Raw genomic sequence first — 15,857 nt, forward strand, 5'->3', positions numbered from 1 at the left:
GAAATTAGGTATATCCAAAATGCAACAATTATACATGACAAGTAATAGACAAAGTGTAATTCACTAGTATGTATCCTGAAAATTTAGGAACAGCCAGTCAGGAGAAAATCTGACCAATTTGGCAATCAATTATTTGCAGGTTTCAAAACAAACCTCTTTATCTAAACCCCCAAGTAAGAACCTTGCAAGAAAAAAAGGAAGTTATGATTTATGACTATGAAACACTGACAATCCTTGATCCAAAACTCTGGAGCAATTTTGCAGCCTACCCCTGAACTGTGAGCATCCTTCCCTTTTTCAGCTTGTCAGAAACTGAAGTGTAAACCTTGTGGTCTTGTGGGCAGAGAAAGGCATCTGTGTTCTTTAATTTAGTAAAGAAAGAAAGAAATAACAAACAAACAAGTGATCACTAAAATCCCAAATGTTCCTACTGGACCACCCAACTTACAGCTATTATAATACCTTCCCACACAGCTGTACCTTGTGTCCCATAGCATTAGGCTACATATTCAGAAGACACTGATGCATATTCCCTGCATAAAAATGCCCTTCACTTGAGGCTGTGGCTCTTATACCTTGGGGGAAGGCTGAGGAATTTTAAAATGAAAGATTTTTAGTTGAGAGCATTGTGAAACATCTCATGTTAAGAAAGAATTTGATTGTATGTTCAATTGGTTTAGTTTGCCCGTCAGGAAAGTTATCAAAGAGATCCATTTTAGTATTTAAAAAAAGCAGCCAAGTGAGTGCAAGTTCTTTTTCTCTTCCCAGTTTGGACCAAGTGTACTCTGAATAAGTTATTTCTAACCACCTCATAAAATCGTGTGGAGCCTCCAAACTTTTCTTTCCTACCTCACTACCCACGTTCACGTTTCAAAGTGTGTCAACAGGGCCCCACTTCCAAAGTCAACTATTTTGCAGCCGTAGCTGCCTCTGTGACAGCCTTGGGATCCAAGGCCTTTCTCTTCTTATTGAAGCATTGCAAGCTTTCTGAAAAGGGAGACAGTTGCAGTAGTGCATGGAAAAATGTTGTTGGAGGCTCAAACCATGAAACAGGGGCCTCCTGTTGGACTAACAGGCTGTTACATTTCTGGCTTACAGTTACAGGAAGAATACAGGCTGGCCATCATGGGAAGCCATAAATCTTGGCCCAAACAAAAGCCCCTACACATATTGTCATGCCATCTGGCATGATGCATTTAGAGATGTTTTTGGAGAAGACTTTCATTTTCAAGGAATTACTGAGCTTTTTTCTTTTCCTCTGAAGAGGATGAAGTGAAAGAGGTGGAAAGTGCATACATACAGCATTCAAGAAAATCAAAAGTAGAACTACATTGGGAATTGTAAGATTTCAAATCACGTGTCCTATCACTGGAACACACTGATGCACTAGAAGAGTCAGATGTCTTTTGATTTGTGGTCATGTAAACAGTGATGCGGTTTTGGCTGCCCTTTTTGCCCAATGTCTGGTGTTCATCCTACTCATCAAGCACATGAACTTCACTGTGGGCCTCTTCAGGACATAGGGATTCTGGTTTTCTGAAGAGGCCTCATCTGCTCAGCTGCTGGAGGAGCAGGGAGACTGGAGTCTGGCTGCCATCTTACCACTCCAGATTTTCTCAAGTCTAGTCTTCAGGGAAGAGTCAGTTTTCTTCATTCCTCCCTCTTTGTGGCTTCAAATGGCACCTGAGCTGGTGCTCTGAAACCAAGGGGTGAAGCAAACCTTAGAATGTGCGTTTCTGGAAGCAGAAGTTACACTCGGTTTCTTTGGAGCCTTTTCTTTGGGCATTTTCACACTTCCTGGCTTCTGCATGATCCATGTTGTTTTTGTTTTTTGTTTTTTGTTTTTACTACTTAATTGACTCTTATTCTGCCTCTGCTTTGAGCACTCTTTGAAACTTTGATCACAGCATTTCTTTCCTGGCTGTCATTTTGGTTTCTCCCATCCACTTCATGGTCAGTTTTCGGTTTTATATGCACAGCAGTTACACTTTCATTGCTCCCTTTTGTGTCATCTTCCTATTTAGAAGAGTTGCTGGCATTGCCACCTATTTATTTATTTATTTTTCTTTGCTGCAACAGCACTGTTTTTACATTTGTCACATAGTACTTGTCTGGGTCTTAGTTTGGGAGCATTTAATGTAGAATTGGGCTCTTCCCTGTACCTTTTCCTTTGAGGTCTTTCAGTTTTCCAGGGAGGAGGCTGAAGTCTTGATTGGTTATCTGTGTCCCTGATAAAGGGGGAGAATAAGGTGCTCCTCCAGGAAAGAAAGGAGGTGGTTTCGAAGTGCACAGGCATTTAGCAAGGCTAGGTTCTGGTAGCTGAATGGGAGAGTGGTCATCAGCACTGGCACAATGCAAGTCTCCCTTGATTTCTGTTCCTTCTCGGAACGATGTACTGGGGAGCAGCGTGACTTCACGGGGCCCAAACTGCACATAATTCCCATCACAAGGGCGGCGAGTGCACCAAGGTCTCTTTCGGACAGAACCCTGAGGACCCCGAGAAAAGCCTCTCCCGGTGGCGGAAGAACACCAGGAGCACGTCCTGGGTCAGTGGTCTAGAGTGACCCACTCCTCCGAGGCCGGGATCAGCGGAGCTAGGACCGAGTCCCAGGATAGAGCGGCCGGAGCCTGGACCGGGGCCGTGCTGGGGGCTCCTCTCCCGAGCCTGCTCTTTCTCCTCCGGCAGCGGCTCGGTCCCCACGAGGCTGTAGTTGCCTGCCTCTCCTCCTGCAGTTCTCTTTCTCAGGACGCGCGGTCGGGAGGTTTCTCCAGGGCTCTGGCCTCGGAGAGTCGGACTCCAGCCTGAGCTGAGACTCGGGTCAGGCCGGCCTTTCGGGGACTCAGGGCGGGCTCCTCCTGAGGCAGCAGCTGTGGCTTAGTGGCCTGAGGGGCGTGCTTGTGGAGCACCTCCTGGAGACCCTGGTCACGGGCAGGGGATGGGTGCTGGCCTGGCTGCGGGGGATGGGGTCAGTGTCTGGCCCGGCCTGGCAGCCTCCCCTTCCCCCCACCTGGGAAGCCTCAGTGGTAGCCGCTATTTTCTTTCGGGCATCTCCTCCTCCTTTACTTCGGGCTGCTGCAGCATAGGCCTAGCTGCTTCTGTTAGGATGGGGGCCACATGCATTACTTTAGCCCTTCTGTGCTGTAGGCAGAGAGAATATTCAAGTGGGCCATCAGAGGACTGAGAAAACTGAGTGAAAGGTGCCTTGGGAGGACTTATCCCCCTTAAACTGCCTTCTCCCTTAATCTGGGAGGTGGCCCCCTTAACTGGCCACGTCCTTTGGGGGAGGGCCCTTTCCCTTGACTGGCTGCCTCTCCACCCCCTTTAAGCTAGAGGGTTCTCCTTTAAGCTGCATCTCCCTTAAGGTATGGAGGAGCCTGCCTAGTGGGTTTGTTACCCACAAGAAATGTGTTTACTGGATTTGGAGACAGCTTGAGAGAATACTTTTGAGATGACTTTGCCCCCCAGCATTTTGGGATGAGCTTGAACCTCATCCTTTCTGGCACCCAATGTGCTTGTCTCTGTCTCAGTCCCTCTCTAAATACATATAGTTTAAGCCTGGCAACCCAGTCTGACTGGAGGTCATTTAGGGGTCTCCGTATTCCACTTGCAGGTTCTTGCTAAGTGGAGAATGCTCTGCTTGGGAGCTCTGTGGTGCTTTCTTCCTCGAGATACTTGTGGAGGTGGGTAGGTTGTCCCTTGTGCCTGCTTAGGGATTCTGTGTCTGGTTTGGGGCCCTCTTTTTGGAAACTCTGTTCCCTGTGGTAGGTCTCTGCACACTGTTCATAGGTTCTCTTTAATTGGGTGATGCCCAGCTTGAGAACCTGGTGCTTTTACATGAGATGCCACGTGGAGGTGGGGTGGCTTCAAGGGGAAGTGACTTCTTTTGGCCTTACACCAAGAAGGGCGGTCCTCCCAAACCACTGGAACTCCCTACTATGCTGCCTCCTTCAAATTAGGGACAAATTCTGCTTAAGTGAAGTTCATTTGAGTAAAATTTAAAAAAAAATTCTTAAGACTCTCCTCTATGGCTCTAGCCAGGCTGAAGCTACAGTGAAAAGTTAGAACAGTTAACATATCTTAACAGATTTTTGAGGTTTTGAGATTAGTCACGAAGGAGTTGGTAAATTGGCCATTTGAAGACTGCAGGAGAAAACTCCAGAGACTTTAGGTTAATCCCAGGAGTTCACCCCATTCTGAAACACCTGGTCAGAATTCTGGATCAGACTGGGGATGGTGGTTGTAGAGAGTTGTGGGGACTTGGGTCACCTTCACCTGCATGGTGAGGTGCCCTCCCTGTTCATACCTGCCCTGTAGCCCTGGGGGCCCTGCAGCACGACCTTTTGGGCAGGGCCTGGAATGTCAGCCTGTTTCACTTTGTCCTGGCCACCCTCCCCAGCAGCTGCAAGGAGCCCAAGCCTCAAGCTGCATGTGCAGCTGTGGTAGATGGGAGAAGGGAAATGTGCCCACTGGACAACAGGAATTTAGGGCTGGCAATGCCCTAGCATAGGCCACCCTGGCACTTAGGCAATGCCCAGCTGGAAGTAAGAAGAAGCCAGCCAGCCTCTGTACTTGGTAAGCCCACCCTTCTATGAATAATTTTCCTATGTGATAATTTGGAAATGCAATTGATGTCATCTGGTTTCTTGTTTGTGTTTTTATTGTATTTCTGCATTGTACTGTAACATTCTCTTATATCACAAAATTTGAGTGACCACTGTGAGCCAGAAATGGTGGTAGAGAAAGAAATTTTTGATCTGAAATTTGTATATGAATTGGGTTTTTAAAGGATGTGGTAAAAAATTACATGATTTCAGGGGCAGCTAGGTGGCACAGTGGATAGAGCACCGGCCCTGGAGTCAGGAGGACCTGAGTTCAAATCCGGCCTCAGACACGTAACACTTAGTAGCTGTGTGACCCTGAGCAGTCACTTAATCCCCATTGCCCCCCCCAAAAAAAATTATATGATTTCAAAAGTGTGAAAGTTGCAGTTGCAAAATGTTAATAATCAGATGATTTTTTTTTTGTACAAAGCAATTTGGACAAGCTGGTTCATGCATTCAACAGAACTGAAGTCAACTAATTGGTAATGGGTTTGTTGTATGTTTCAAACACATAATACTGTTTTAACTTGGTAAACTTTTCTATTAGCTGCAGAAGGTATGGGGTTTACTATCAGTCCAGAGGAAAATCTCATGGGGTAGACAGGCAGATCAGGCCCTTAGTCCCTGTGATTGCTCATATTTTGTAAACTTGACTCCATTTCCCCAATAGGAACATTCCACCCGCTGAGTTTAAGCCTGGCCCAGTGCAGTTGGTGGTCTTCGTAACTTCTCTGGAATTGACATGAAGGTAGGGAAGCATTATGCCATTACTGTATAGTGATGCCTCTCTTACTTTATAGCAATTTTCTATAAGCAAGAAGTTTTGTAAGCACAATACTAAATCTATTAAATGATTGATTGATTCTGGAACATCCCTGAGTTACTATAATGAGATGCAAGTATAAGATTTCAAGTTCTTTTCCCTAGCTCCTTATCCTTGTCAACCACCCAAGCTTGCAAGTAATTGAATCCAAAGTAGGGGAGCCCATTGTGTTCTACTCAAGCTTGGGTGCAGACAGATTCTTTTGTCTAGATCACCCGAGGCTGGGACTGATGTGATTTATTTTTTTCCACAAACTTCTTCCTATATTGGGATCAGGAATAGACCGTGCAAGTTTATGCAGATTGATGAAGAGAATCTCCTGGGTTGAAATTAACTGCATAGCTTGAGAAAGTAGAGTTTGAATAAGACATTCATTTTTAACAGTTAGGAATATGGTAGAAATGTAAAGGAAGGTTGAGTAGTCTGAGGATGGGGTTTGAAAGATTTAGAAAGCGAAATGAGGTTTGATCAAAATGTGGAAAGCAGATAAGTAGGTTTGGGGACAGATGGGGCACATCCAATCCCCTCTTGTCCCTGGAAAGTGATTCTGTGTACCCTTGTGCCAGCTTCAGATGGTTGAAGCATGATGAGAGAGTGAGAAGAAGTTTAAGAGGAAAGGTTGATCATGAAAATGATGTCGCTTGATTATGAAATTAATAGACAAAGGTATTGAAAGCTAGGAGGAATTAAAATGGAAGGTGCCACATGTTTGAAGCCCCTGTTGTTCACAGTTAGGAAGGGGGAATCTGTGCTCTTGTTAACACATCATGCTGTGTTTATATTGAGAATTCAAAAGCAGGATGAGACACATATTACACCCAACCTAGCAAAAGCCCAAGGGATGAGGGAAGTCTCCAGCTATCTGCTCCCCTCTGGATCACGGAGCTGAGGTTTCTGGTTTTTCACTGTAACCTTTTCACTCTACTGTCCCCTTTCCTGACTGCCTCCCCTCCTTCCTATCTCATTGTCTTGTTGCTTCTCATGTGGAAACCTTGCCTTTTGAACCTTCTAACAAGTTTGTGTCCTCCAGGCTAACCTCAATCAAATTTCAGATGGCACTGTTGGAAGGAGACCTATCCATAGCCACCCGTCATTCCCTGGACTTGGCCTAGGCTCCATTCCAGTCAGTGTCTTGTCCCCTTCCCCTCCCCCTCCTTACCCCTACCTTTCCCCAGGATCCAGTGAGGCAGGGACAGCTCTCCACCCCTTGTCAGCCTGAAGTAGTTCCAGAAGATGAGACCTCCGCCCATGTCTCCAAAGAATTTGGGTCCCCACTTATTTGAGGGAGAATTGTTGAGGAATGCATGACACTCTCCTTTGTTCCCAAATGAATTTGGGGTCCTACTTCTTGAGGAGGCAGATGAGGAAATTCCAAAAAGAGGGGTCAGTGAGAACTCCATTATCTCGAATAGCACTTAAAGCCAATTTAGGAGCAATGAGATTCAAGTAGGCTGGTGTATGAAACACAAAATCTAAGGAGGGAGAGCATGCCCTGCGAAATAGGCTGAATGATGGAATAATGGTAATGTGAGAAACTCAGAACTCCTGTCCTGAACTACCTCATCTCTTCACCCACTGCAGATTTTATGGTGTAATAATTGCCAAGCCTCTCCTGACTCATGGGACTCTTTCTGAAGTGGGAGAGCGGTGTGCCCCCTAAGCAGGCACCTTCTTTAAGCAGTCATCAACCTTGTAGGGGCCCTCTCCTTTGGGGGCCTTTAACCCCCCTCCCCTTTAAACTTGGGACTCCCTGAAGCTGGGGTTCCATTAAGATGTGAAGGAGCCTGCTTGGGGTGTTGCATTATTCCCAATAAATGCCTTTACTTGATTTGGATACAACCTGAGAGAATTCTTTTGTGATGACTTTGCAACCCAATATTTTAGGGTGTGCCTGAACCTCATCATTCCTAATGTCCAGTGGGCTTGTCTCTGCTTCAGGTCCTCTTCAAATCAAGGTAAGGCCGGCACCCCAGTCTGACTGGAGGTCGTTTTGGGCTCTCTGTAGCCCATTTGCAGGTTCTTGCTAAGTGGGTGATGCTCTGTGTTGTTTTCTTCCCTGTGACATTGGGGGAGGTGGATAGGTTGGCCTGTGTATCTGGTTGTGGTCTCTCTGCACCTGACCTGGGGGCCTCTGCACCCTGTTTTGGGGCTTCTGTGCCTTGTGGTTCATCTCTGCCCCCTGTTGGGTTCTCTGCACCCTGTTTGCAAGTTCTCTCCAAGCGGGGGTCACCCAGCTTGAGAACTGTGTGTTTTGTCCCCTCCTGTGGGATACCATGTGGAGGTGGGGTGGCTTAAAAGGAAAGTGACTTGTTTTGGTCTTATAGCAACAAAGGAGCTCCATAGCACTGGACTCTGAACTAGGTGGTCTTCTGCAAAATGGGGACAATTTCAGCTTCAGTGAAGTTTATTTGAGTAAAAGTTCTAAAATAAATGTTCTTAAGACTCTTCTCTCTATGGTCCCAGCTCCAGCCCGGCTGAGGCTAGAATGATGATTCCTAGGGATATTTCAGATTAGAGTACTCTATTTGCTGTTTATATGAATGTGTGTTTTCTCCATTTGCTCTTCCTCCTTTTCACTAAGGAAAAGTGTTCTAACTTAAAGCATTAATTAGTCTCCTTTGAAAATTCACTCTTTAATGCTTAGGAAATTTTAAAGGAAATATATACCTGTTATGTGGCACTAGTGTTAGAAACATGGTGATAAGACAACAGCACTTTGTACTGCTAAAATACCTTACTTACCTGTTGTGAGTTACTATCTCAGTCAAAGCCCCACCTTCTAGGAACTTTATCACAGCCCAGAATTCAAGACCAAGAAGACAGTTGTACAAGTCAAAGACATTGTGCTGATGGTACTCCCTCCTTGTCAAAACCTCTGCAAAAGAAAGGGAAATTATCTGGCTGTTAGTTGTAAAGAGGTGACCTTGAACAACAAACATGGTTTTGGATTGTGGGCCAGGAAGACCCGGGTTAAAATTCTTCCTCTCACATCTACTAGCTATGTCCCCTTCGGCAAGTTAGAAAACCTCTCTGTATATCAAGAGATTCTCTAGGACTTATCCACTAAGCCATAAATGGAAGACCCTGGTATCACATACTGATATCACAGTCATAAGTCATAAATGGGAGCCCCTGGTATTACATACAGAGTTGCAAATCCTTCACATATTTGTTTGCATGAAGAGTTAAAATCCTATTTTTTTTTCTGGAGACAATTCTTGTCACTATTAGACTGACTGTTAGACTTGTAAAACTTTAAATGTGTAAGGGCAGGATTCTATTCTCTTCACCGTAATCAATTAATCAATACAATGAAGTGGGTATTAAAGAATTTCCTTTAAAAAGTCCTCATAATAGGTGGACAAGTCTTTAATCAGTTTGAAAGATCCATGGGATTTGGGGCCATTGGATGAAACATGGAAGATGTCACACAGGAAATATCTTGTGATTGGTTCTCAAGGTAAAGTCGTATCATCACACTTCTTGGACTATTTCTAAAAAAAATATTGGACTATTGATAAAAATAGCAGTTCTGGTGAACAAATCTGTCTGGCAAGTGGTGAGCCTGATTCTTCCCCAGAAAAATTGGGAGTGGTAATGAGCACATTAATGGTATGTAGACAGGATTCTTAGAAAATCAAATCAGTTTCCATAGTTTTTTTTAAGATGACTTATGCATTTCTCTTTAATTCTGTCTATGATTTCATAGCTTCTAATTCTTGATCAATTAATCTCCAAGAATTTTTGAGAAAGTCCTAAAAGAGAGGGGTAAAGATGTCAATAACTTCTGGGAGTTGGGTAATGGATGGTTTAGAATTGTGATTATTGCTATTAATATTTCAGCCAACACTTTCAGTGATAATAACATGCCTGTAGATGGGGCATTGACAAGCATTTCCTTACTTGTAACATATTGATTGTCAAGACACTGTATCTGATGGGGAAAAAAATAAGTTAATTAACCAGGGTCTTTGAGTGACCTCCAAACACTAAATACATTTATTTAGCAGGGGTTTATCTGTCAAAGAATTACCTTCTAGAAACTCCATGAAAACCCAGAGCTCATCATCAACAATTTCCCTTTAGAGTGGGCAGGTGATTTTACTGACAAGGAATCTCAGTTTTCTCGGTAGTAAAGAAAGAGTATTCCTTCATAGAATTATAAGGTTAAGAGGTGCATGGAACCACAAAGCATATGGAGTCTGGCCCCTTGATTTTGTTGATAAGAAAATGAAGGCTGAGGAAGGAAAAAGTAAACGACTCAAAGTCACTCAGATATTCAAAGCAAAGCTGGGATTTGGTGTAGTGGAGAGATGGCTGTATTTGGAATCAGACAGTCTTAGTTTGAATCCTGACCCTGCTACTTCACTACCGTTGTGATCTGGGAGAAAGCCCTAAACTTCTCTGATTGTCATTTTCATCCTCTCTAAAAGAAGGGAATTGTATTAGATGCTCTGAGGCCTCTTCTAGCTCACAATCTATGACTCGATGAGCCCATGTCCTCTGAGCCCCAATCCAGTGCTCTCACTACTAATATACTTGTAGGATCTCTCATCTCCTTCCCTGAGACTTCACCATTACTTATTATGAGGTTCAATTAGAGAACATGCCTACATTGTTTGTGCTCCCCAGACATTGGTGCTTAAAGAAGATGAAGACTGTTGATCCCCCCTTGCCCTTTTCTAGCTTCGTTTAACACAGCTTCAAAAATTTGTCAACCAGGGGGCAACTAGGTGGCCCAGTTAATAGAGCACTGGCTCTGGAGTCAGGAGGGCCTGAGTAGAAATGCAGCCTGAGACACATAACATTCACTTGTGTGACTCTGGGAATTGTATAACCAAAATGTGTGTGTGTGTGTGTGTGTGTGTGTGTGTGTGTATGTGTATGTGTATGTGTATAAGTGTATATGTGTATATGTGTATATGTGTATATGTGTGTATATATGTATTGCCAGCCAGAACATCTGAATCATCACAGGGCTCTTACCAGCTGACCAATCTCTTGAAATACATATTCCAGAACCAATCACCCTTTCATTCAATAATAGAAAAGTGTAAAGGGTACATGGTTTACCTCATTAAAAAGCATCTAAGGCCTCTGTTGTTTCTTCAGGTCCATTTTTTTATGGCTACTTCTTTTCCTGTGTCTACTGTGGTGGCACGGTCCACTAGTTGACCTTTCTCCAATTTGAATAAAATTTTCAAGGAATTCCTGAGGGTCACAGGGGCTAGCCCTGATCTCTTCATGGGACACCCTAAAGGGCTGCTGGTCTGTAGTTGAAGCCCCCCTAGGTGTGGGGTAAGCACATGAGCTGGCCTGGGGACCAGCCTGATGGTAGTGAGCAGCCTTTTGATAACCACTTGATGAGCAGTTGTCATTACTCTGAGTTTTAGGGAGCATGAGTGGGCCAGGAGGGTGAGACAGAGTTGTGCTGACAGCCATCTCTGCTTGATCGTCATTCACTTGGGGAAGCAAATAATGATAGTCATCATTGGTAGTCTTCATATCAGTACTAGCTAGTCAGTTTAGAACACTGGTTGAATGATGAATATGTGCAAAACGTCATTATGCTGGGCCTAAGCTGGGCAAAAACGAAAGTAAGCCAAGTCTGTCTTGGGTATCCCCAAGTCTGGAATTTTAGTCCCCTTGACACTCATACACATACCCAGTGCCTTTAGGTTGTCTTTCTTTCCTCCTATCAAAATCTCATCTCAGCATTGGTTATTTACACCTTATTTTTGTACCTTATGTTATTAGTCTTTTATACCTGAGTATAAATTTCACTAAATATATTCCCTCTCCTTTGATAGTGATATTTTAGGCCTTGTCTCTTTGAAATGAAAGGCTTTGTATTGCTAGAGCAATTGAAAGCATCAGGGGGCAGGTGAATGAGTACTCTAGAGGAGATGGTCCTTCTCGGTGCCCTAGAAAACATATTATATAAGAAGCTGTCTACACTGCTTTCCCACAAGGTTGGCTGTGGAGCTCCTGATGAACTCGAGGAACTCGAGAGTGTAATGCAAAAAGGCAAATTTGACCTCATAAGTATATTTGAGACTGAGTAGAATAAGACTCAAGACGGGAACGTAGCTAGCTTTGTAAGGGTATATATCTTCTTTAAAGGAAATATGATAGATAAAGAGGGATGGAACACATATAAATATATCAGTGTCAGGATATCTGTAAATGGAGTGAGACCCATGCGAAACATGGTGGAGATCATTTGGGGAAGTTTACTGGAGTGAAAAATAGATGTGATATTTTCATTAGTATACTCTCCAGACCACTTGGACAGAGAGAAGATATAGAGGAGTAGTTTTGAAAATAGACCTGTCACAAAGTATCATGTATTGTATTCTTTACGGTGGCCTTCAATTTATGCACTGAAGCTCCAGACAACAGTGAAATCACAGATCGCGGTAAAATAACTCAACTCCCTTTTAGACTTTTCTCAGTCATTCAACCAACAAGATTTTCTGAAACTTTCCTATGTGCAAGGCACTGTGCCTTAGCACTGAAAGTACAAAGAGAAAGAAAATACAAAAACAAGACATGCTGGAGCTCTCTCTCTTCCCAAAACAGAACAATTAATAATTTTGTCATTGCCTTAATGATAAATTCATATTACAAAAGAGAGAGGAAGCAATAAGGTGGTTACTCTCTATGTGGTTTGCACCAATATGGAAGAATTGGTTGGTGGAGTCATGTGATGAGGAACTTGTGAAAATGTAATCCGCTTCATCTTAGGAACACCATTAAAAGTATAGGTGACAGACATAAGGATTACTATGGACACTTTGAAAATTGAAGGCGATATCTGGTCCAACCATGGTTTTGTTATACCTGTAAGCATCAGGAAATATATCCAGCCTAGGAGAGGTTCTGAGGCTGAAGGTTAGAATTGGCAAGTGTCCACATTGGGCTGGACACGACAGATATTCAGGAAAGATTTTGACACTCAGAAAAGCAATTTTGCCTTCTCTTTTTTTTTTCTACAGGAAAATCCTATGCAAAGAGCATATTTCTCAGCTCACATTCCATAAGGGAGTTTTAGAAACTAAATTAATAATTCCCCTTTATCTGTAACAATAACTATGGTTTTTCACAATAAACACAATTACAGGTCTCTTTAAAGACTGAGGCAATTTTAGCATTAGCTAAGTCAATCAAGACATCTAGAAATTTGAATAGGCTAATCAGTAATTAAAATACATACGCCTAATACCTATCAATTCATGTTCATTACTCACTCTCTTCAGGAGATGGTTCAAAACTCCCCCCTCCCCCAGGAAACTTTCTCACATTTGTCCCTTTACATTATGTTGCTCTGCATCCTCATGACATTTAAACTTTGATTTGCCTTCATGGATAGGTTGCAAATAATTGTTCCTGGGTCACTTGTTCTGCCAAAAAACATTCCTACCATGATACCTCATTATATTGTAAAAGTGACCCTCTTTTCATGAGGGCTGTGCCTTGTTAATGGACTAACATGCACACACATACATATATACACACATGTATTCATTTACTACTGTTTGTACAGCATTGTCTTAGAATAATGATTAGGTAAGGCAAGGAACATGCCCTTGTAGAGCTTCCAGTCTAGTATCAAAATAAGAATCCATCATGGGTGTGAATGTGATCCAGTACTTCTTTGTAAGTCTCATTTCTCATTTTATTGCCTTTTCAAAACCATGCCTATATGAAATGTTTCAGGTTTGCTGGCTGAAGGGCTGGAAAATAAGGGAAACGACAGGTTGTTTGTACTTCCCCATAGTTTTCATGTTCTCTCCCAAATCACTTGTGAGAAATCCTACTTTGGATCTCAAACCGTGAGGGACTGCCATTTAGCGGGTAGCTGTGTTGTGTGATGAGTGGTACCATGCAAGCAGGTTGACCTGCCAGTTTGAAGAATGGATGTTAGATGGGTTTTTCTGCTGTTGCTCTCTGGGAGGTTTCCCTTACCAACATAAAGTGTAGGAACTCCTGAAGCATTAATGAAACGTATAATATCACACAGAGACAATCAATGAGAAAATATACATCATCACCCAAACAACAACTGGGTATTACAAAATCCTTTTTGTATTGCCTATTTTATCTAATGTGATTCAGACAACTACCTTGTGGGATAGGCAATCAATTGATTACTATCTCGATGTTATGAAGAAAGAAACTGAGGCTGAGAGGGAATAAGTCACCAGAGCAAGACCACATCACTAGTCATTTCTACAGCCAGGATTCTCATCTAGGACTTTCTACTATCTCTGAGATTAGTACTTTTTACCTTACACCATACTGGCTTTTCATAGATGTGTACCAGAGTTTTGTAAATCAGTTTCTCAAATATGTGCTCAGAAAACAAACTTGGTCTAAAACAGTTAATTCTAAGAAATAACCCTAATAGGAACATGGAAGCCAAAAGAGCATTGCTTTCCATTACTGGAAATAATTTATCCTAGAACCATCAATTCAGGAAAGAAATAGAATGTGTTTATCATTGTAACACACATGAAAAAAGGAATTTAAAGGAGTATTCATACTTCAGGTAGATGTTGAAAGACGAAATTTCTAAGACCCCTTCTAAGATTCTAGGATTCTCTACTAATCAATAAATACATTACAAATTGAAATAAATGAAGTAGTTCATTACTGCTTATATGTAATATCCTTGGTCTCAGAATGCCAAGGTGCCATATTAATTATCAATTTTTTGACATTTGATAAAACAGACACATTGTCACCTTGTGTAGTCTCTTAGGTCTTTGAGGTAAGTTGTCAAAGATTGTATACATTGCCTGGCATGGAGTTTCATTAAAATGAAGAGGTTGTCCATCTATCACTTCTACGGCCACAACTCCGAGGGACCATATATCCATTTGTTTTATAGAGTTCATAGCTTAATATTGAGGGGGAAATGATTGTTTTAAAGTAGAGCTCAGTAATAATATTCTACAAAGGCAAATGTATAGAGATTATCATTCTAGAGTTTGTTGCTTTCATTAGAACCTTTTTTACTCCCTGCGCCTTCCTGATTGTTCCATACAGTAAGTGTTCAAAAAATAAGAAGAGGTTGTGAAAATAACAGCATACTTGTAACTCTCTACTTAAGAAAAACTCTATTTAAAATTGTTTATGTACAGATGAAACAACAGTATATTTATACTTCCATTACTGTTTAGACTAAGGCTAAAGTTAAAATAGTGTCACATTCTAAAGAATACATTTTGGATAATTTTTTGCCTTACACATCAGGTTTAGATGGATAATGTTCAAAGGACTGTGAAATTATTATGAATCATATATATGTGTGTGTGTGTGTGTGTGTGTGTGTGTATGTATATATATATATATATATATATGTATATATATTTGTGGAAAAATTGTGAATTATTCCTCAGGAAATCTTAGTCTAACTATCAAAGAGATGTACATTACAAACAACTTTGATAATGATAATCACCAACTTAGCAAAACTATTTAAAAGCATCAAAACTCAATGCTAGCAGGGTTGTGGGGTACATTGCAGAATCATTTTGGTGAGCAATATAGCAGTACACATTAATCGTTAAAAAATGTAGTCATAGCCTTTGAACTCATAATTCCATTGTTAGGAATAGAACCTGAAAATATGATCAAAAAACAAAATGAAAAAGAACTGTCTCTTGGAGGATTTCCACATCAGCATTATGTGTGATTACCAAGCCTGGTAAACAACTTAAATGCTGAGCAACAGGGGAAATTGTAGTCCATTAACATAACAGGAGAGGCAACATGACATATTATTGTGGATAGAGAACTTCCTTCAGAGTAAGGAAATCCTGGAATCATCTCTTACATATGATAGCTTTATGACTCTGGGCAATTCACTTACTCTCCCAGTGCCTCTGGGAACTGTCCAAAGTACAGGGTACTCACAGGTCTATATTAGTAGAGAGAATTTCTTCGTTGGAAGTCCGCTACATGAATCAAACAAAGTAACACAGCATTTGCACACTACCTGCTACCAAGTTATAAAGAAAATTTACTTGGTTGTATTGTTAAAAATAAAAGGTTTCAATACAAATTGTTTATAATAAATAAGGTGTTAAAAAAATCCAGAGTTTCAATTGTTTTTGGCAAAACTTCCCTTTTAGGAACCTTTTGGTTCTATGTTGTCTTTTGAAACTAGAATGTACAGCATTTGGCTTTATGAATCCAGTTTCAGAGTACAGGGAGAAGAATAAGCAGATGACGCCCAATGATTTCTGGTTAAAGAACAGGAAGTCTGAACAAGGGGAATGAAATAACCACAGTCATCAATTTCCAGTTACTGCCACATCTTGTCTGCTGGATATATTCCTAGCATAACCTATTCAATGGCCTGTATTTACAGTTTTTATCTCAGGGCGAAGAGGAAAAAATTGAATTGAGTAAATCATCCAAGGTT

The 15,857-nt window shown here is 41.8% G+C and overlaps 2 pseudogenes; both read right to left on the minus strand.

Annotated features, from left to right (window-relative positions):
* LOC144455441 (serine/threonine-protein kinase PAK 5-like) overlaps positions 1 to 10,930 on the minus strand; it is a 209,307-nt pseudogene extending 198,377 nt beyond the window's left edge.
* LOC110203778 (PWWP domain-containing protein 2A-like) lies at positions 864 to 6,675 on the minus strand (annotated as a pseudogene).
* Positions 10,931 to 15,857: the final 4,927 nt, after the last annotated feature.

This window comes from Phascolarctos cinereus, unplaced genomic scaffold (genome assembly GCF_003287225.1).
Source record: "Phascolarctos cinereus isolate Bilbo 61053 unplaced genomic scaffold, phaCin_HiC Scaffold_9;HRSCAF=440, whole genome shotgun sequence".
NCBI classification, from domain to species: Eukaryota; Metazoa; Chordata; class Mammalia; order Diprotodontia; family Phascolarctidae; genus Phascolarctos; species Phascolarctos cinereus.